This window comes from Drosophila tropicalis, unplaced genomic scaffold (assembly GCF_018151085.1).
Source record: "Drosophila tropicalis isolate 14030-0801.00 unplaced genomic scaffold, ASM1815108v1 contig_108, whole genome shotgun sequence".
Classification (NCBI taxonomy): Eukaryota; Metazoa; Arthropoda; class Insecta; order Diptera; family Drosophilidae; genus Drosophila; species Drosophila tropicalis.
Genome location: NW_027172444.1, coordinates 443,016 through 449,015, shown reverse-complemented (window position 1 = coordinate 449,015; position 6,000 = coordinate 443,016).

Sequence of the window (6,000 nt, the reverse complement as noted above, 5' to 3'; positions counted from 1 at the left end):
TTGAATTCTGAAGGTGCAAGCGAGAGGTGCGCTCACTCTCTCAACCAAAGGCCACTAACGCAGGCAGAGTCGTCGTGCAATCTGTTTGTATGCTGAATTAGTCTCTCCAAGCATTTGATTATAAAAGGGCAAGCGAGACGAAGCGACTCTCAGCTAATGTATTTTTTTTTATAAATATTTAAGTCTAAAAAGAATACTAGTTTTAAAATAAAATTGTTAAAATTGGTAAAAGTAGCAATAGTTCTTTTTTTGTATACGTTAGGGTTAATGCGAAAAATTAAACGATAAAAAATCATCCTCAGACAACTTTTCTCTTTGACAAGCAAATGTGCACTGGCAAAAGTGCTAGTAAATCCTAAGGCAAAGGCAGCCGAGTAGAATACCTTACGAAAGCACTCGTTTCGCCACTCGATTCAGTGCACGTTTTGCTTGCTGAAAGGTATTCAGCAATATAATCACCGTCTCACTCAGGCACAATACGACACTCAGTACACTATGTTTCTTTCACTCGCACTTATTGTAAGCATCCGTTAAGTGTATGTCTCTTGGCGGGGGAGACTACCTTATGTTATTTCATCAAGAATAAAATAAATTTATTTGTAGCTTTAAGCCAAAAGTCTCAGGGGTTCCATGGCTAGCTAGGCTAGCGATTGCAATCAAAAAGACGTACTTATGTTTTTAAAATTTTATTTCAAAATTAAATTATTAAAAATATTACTTTCAAAATAAAATTTCTTTCTATGTATTACGCTGTACTATTTTAAACCCCCCAGGCCACGTACGGCTTAAGCAAAACGCAATATTGCCATCTCTCTTTCACTTCCTCAGCTACGTTCCTCTCACTCACACTTATTGTTAAGATACATAGGACCGCATGATTTGCCGACGGGACCACCTTTTACATACTTATTTCATCGTGTTCTAGTAGTAGTAGAGAGAGTAAGGTATAGTACAGGGCCCGGCATAAAGAGAGCACTAAAAAAATGTAGTTGTAGCTGTGCACTTGCTTGTGTGCGTAAGTTAACTTACACTGCGCAAAATGAAAATTGACAAAATTTAGCCACAAATCAAGAAAACGAGTAGAGCAGATAATCTGATGCAAGGTAAAGATAGAAATAAACAAAGCAGCGATCAATTTTTTCATGTGTGTTCTCTCTGTTCGATGCATCGAACATGGATGATTTTTGGGCAATGTTTTCCGATGTTTTCCGACAAAGTTTTGATGACTGCGGGTAACACGACCAACATGATGTGCAACCATTTTAGATAGTCGAAAACAAAGGCTTCATACATTTAATGAATACGGTTGCACCGCGTTACAAGATACCGTCGCGATATTTGATTACAAAATGGGTGGATGAGAAGTTTTTGGAAATGTGGAAGAGATTGCTAAATGTGAAAACGCTAATATTAACAATGGATGTATGGAGCGACCAGATGTCAATGCGGAGTTACTTGGGCATTACTGCTCATTTTCAGCTTGAGCTTGAAATGACTTTTTTGACTATCTGAGTTTTGGAGCTAAGCGAGCGTCACACATCAGAATACCTCACTGAAATGCTGGAGAGTTGCTGCAAAGATTAGCATATTGAAAAGGAATTAGGGCATAGCGACATATCTCCGCCCAGTACATTTTTCTGGCGGAGATATGTCGCATTTTTAACGGCGGAGATATGTCGTTGTAAAACGACATAATTTCGCGCGGAGATATGTCGTTTTTCTAACGGCGGAGATATGTCCTCGAAGATATGTATGTAGTTACCCCAAGTACATACCATGTTTTGCACATACCCTAAATCTAATTGCATGATCTGCTATGCAAAGAGATTCAATAAGTGCATGCACTGAAAAGGTAAAGGGAATTGTAACTTTTTTTAAGCGGGTTGCGTTGCCAGCGACAACTTAAGAAAAGTAACGGACAAGGTATTGATCCAAGATGTGGCTACTAGATGGCATAGCACATACTACATGATTGGGCGTTACTTGGAGCTTGAAAATTTCGTAAACGATATTGTCTGAAGTGTCCGCAACGATGTTGAGATGCTTAATGGAAATGAATTACAGTTGCTTAATAATATCATGTTAATGCTGCGCCCCCTTCAGGAAGCCACAAAAATAATAGGCGCAGATACGTATTGCACAGCCAGTATGGTTGAGAACTTCTTGCTTTTCGAAATCGATAAGCTTATGGGTTCAATAGAGCAGGTATGTTTCAAATGTCATCATTAATTTATTCCTTAAACAATTTTATTTTAAATGTGTTGTTTCAGGTCTCAATTCTGGCAATGGCTGCAGTACTTGATCCAAGATTTAAGAAACTGCATTTTAAAGGCATGCTCAAACTCTATTACAAAAATTAAGTCTGTGGTAAAACCGATGGTCAAAGACTACAATAGTAATGATAACGCGACAAGCACAACTAAATCTTTTCTTTTTGGGACCACCATCACCAGCTGGCACAGTCTCATGAGCCTGATGGGGATATTGATGTGGAGATGATAGCGTACCTGCAAATGCCATTAGCGTCATTTGAATGCAATCCTCTACAAGTATGGGAAGGTATGAAAAACACATATCCCAATTTACATAAAATGGCGCTGCAATTTTTACCGGTAGTTGGACGTTGACGATACTATGCGCAGTACGTTCAAGTGGCACCTACAACACCAGGACAAAGCCAGTTACGCGCGAGCCCAAGCAGATAACTGTACACCTCCCACCCGACCGACCGAGGGGTGCAGCCGTATAACGCACGGCACGAATCGCGTGGACAAATACACAATAGAAAAAACAGACAAACAAATAATAACATAGCTATCTATTAACTAAATGGGATAGGATGGATGTTTTAATTATATTAATAGAAAACTCTGAACCGATTACAGGGAATAGAAGGTTGTAATCAGAGCAGAGGACCCTAAAAGGTTCATGCATGGCATAGTTAGAAGAACAACGACTAAGGTATAAAGGTATCAAAGGAGGTCTACTCCGTCTACATGGTACCGACAAATTTACTTGAGCTAATAACTCAGGCGAGTCGATATCACCAATTAAGAGCTTGTGCATAAAAATAACACCAAGCATAATTCTACAGTTAGTTAGGGAAGGAAGGTTAATCAAGAGAAGTCTACTCGAATACGATGCGCAGTGTAAAGCAACTTACACACACAAGCAGTGCATACATAGTACAGTCCTGCACGAATCCACTCATTTGCCTCAGTCTTTCAAATACTTACAAATTTTCCTATATTTGGTTTGATAATATTGCTTCGGAACGAATGATAATGAACAGCAAAGAAAATCTACAAAATAATTCGAATAATGTAAGTATGCTTAAATTACGTTTATGATTGTTAATATTTATGTGTAAAACTAACTAAATGTGTTCTTTTAACTAACTGTGCTGTCCTTTTTATACCCTTGCAAAAGGGTATTATAAAATTGGTTAGATGTTTGTAACGCACAGAAGGAGACGTTTCCGACCCCATAAAGTATATATATTCTTGATCAGCATGAGAAGCTGAGTCGATATAGCCATGTCCATCTGTCCGTCCGTGCGTATGCGTTTTACTCAGCCACCTTAAGAGAGATTTTTTTTCAAGATCAAGTATGAGAATTAGGGTCGGACTACTACTACTACAGGATCGGACTACTATATCATATAGCTCCAGAACAAACATTTTCATAAAAATTGGAGTATCGCTATGAAATTTACATATGTGATAATATTAGATATAAAACCCAATCCCAATCCCAGATCCCAAAATTTGAATCGGATCGGATAAATATAACACAAGTTACAGTCAATATAATAATCGCTGCTCTGCTCCCAGCTCTGCCGGCAGCGCTGCTTGCTGTCTACTACGTCATACGTCATCAACAGAGCACATGCTTACACACACAGACGCAACGCTACATGAACTGCATGCGTGCGTTGCTTTGCTTAGGGAATGAGGGAAGAAGAAGAACAAATTGTAGTGAAAAGAGTAGAATTGTTTTGTTTGCATATTGATGAATTGAGTTGCAGCAAACGAATTTTGAACATGTAAAATTCGGCATAGCCGATGTTAGCTTCTTTGATATTTTAGTATCAATTTGTGAAAGATTGTATGTACATATGTAAGTACCCTCCAGTAGAGCTGCAAAACCATCGATGGTTGGTCCATCGATATTTTCAAGCTCGATGGAATAAACCATCGATAGTATCGATGGTTCCATCGAAATTTCTTTTAAGTAATAACAACTTGTTCAAAAACAAACGCTGTATATTTTTTCAATATAATATATTGGCTTCGTGCCATTTTAATAAATCACAAAGATATGTTACTTAAAATTATAAGGCAATTCATTTCATTTCATCTTAAGACTATTAAACAAATGAGTATCTTGAATGTTCAGTCATTTCATACATAAAAATAAAAACTTAAAACTCTTAGAACTAAATAAAATAACAAAAAAAGAAAAATAAAATTACGTAACACTTCAACTTAAAAAAAACAAAAATATTCGAGATTTATTCCAAAATCCATTGGTTCTGCTTCAAGGCTAGAAGCATATTCACAGCTTTTGGCTTTAGACTGCTTCTTTTTTGGCTGACGATTTCTCCAGCCTTACTAAAAACCCGCTCAGACTCCACTGAACTACCTGGAATGCACAATATTTTCTTGGCACATTTGGCCAGTTGGCCAAATTGTATTTCATTAATCTGCAAGAAAGTTAATTAGAAATATATTGAGATAATGTTTTTCACTTACCTTCCAGTAGTCCAATGGGTCAACGTCTTGGGTTGCGTTGTTTTGCTCCAAGTATTGCCTCATTGTAACAATAGAATCCAATCTGGTCGTCTTTTGTTTTTCAGCTATTTTCTTGGTCACAAATTTGAAAAGATTGTCCTTTTCAGCATATGTTGGCGGTTCCTCGTTTGGAGATCGATTTTCCAAATTTTTGTTTAAGTAGGTGATTTCATTTTCGAGTGCGATTGTCGCTTGCTGGGCGTTATGCTGACTCCTAAAACCTTCTTTTTTAAAACGAGGGTCGAGCATTGTTGCCAAGCGTGGAATTAATCTGGACTCATATATAGAAAGTCGTGAGTTAATTCGACTAGATAAAAATGTGATTATTTCGCATCCGACAGTAGACTTCACTTTTGGCTGAAGCTCTTCTAAGGTACTAACAAGGCCCAAAATCGTCGGAATTATTAGCGAAGCTGTGACGGTTTTCGATGCTGAAATTCTGCTGGTAGCTTCGTCGAATGGTGCCAGTATAGTGCAAAGGTCTTGTATAGCGGCAAAAGCATCTTCGCTTAGGGGAATAGGCGCCTTTGGGGTCTTCAGCAAAACTGAGGCAACTGCTTCTCGCGTGTCTAAAATGCGTTGGAGCATATGGTACGCACTATTCCACCTAGTGGGGACCTCTTGTATCAAGCTGTGAGGCTTAAGTTGACCTTGCTCATTTTTAAATTTGGCATTGGCAATAGTGCTACATTTAAAAAAGGCAACGATTCGCTTTGTTTGAGTCAAAATTTCCCTCACCTTATCTTGAGCCAAAGCGTCTTGAACTACAAGATTTAAACTGTGGGCAAAGCACGGCAAATGTTTTTTTTTTAGACTCTCGCATGCCTTTATCATGGACGCCGCATTGTCAGTGACTATGGATTCAATTTTATTGAAAATATTAAATTCGTCACATATTTCCTTCAGCGTTGCGCTAATGTTGGCACTTGAGTGGTTTTCTTCGTTTAAAAGGGGCTGTGTTGCCAATACAGCCGCCTTTAACTTGAAGTCATCGTCAATGAAATGGCACGTTACAGTTATGTAGTTACTATTGCCTCGAGATGTCCAGCAATCTGTACTCAACCCACAGTGCTCGATTGTATGAAGCTTGTTTTTTAGCTTTAATTGCATCTCATCAAACATTGTCTTCATATGGACGTTTTTTAATGTTGTGCGGCTCGGTAGAGAATACCTCGGATCTAAGGCTTTTACAAAGCACTTGAACCCT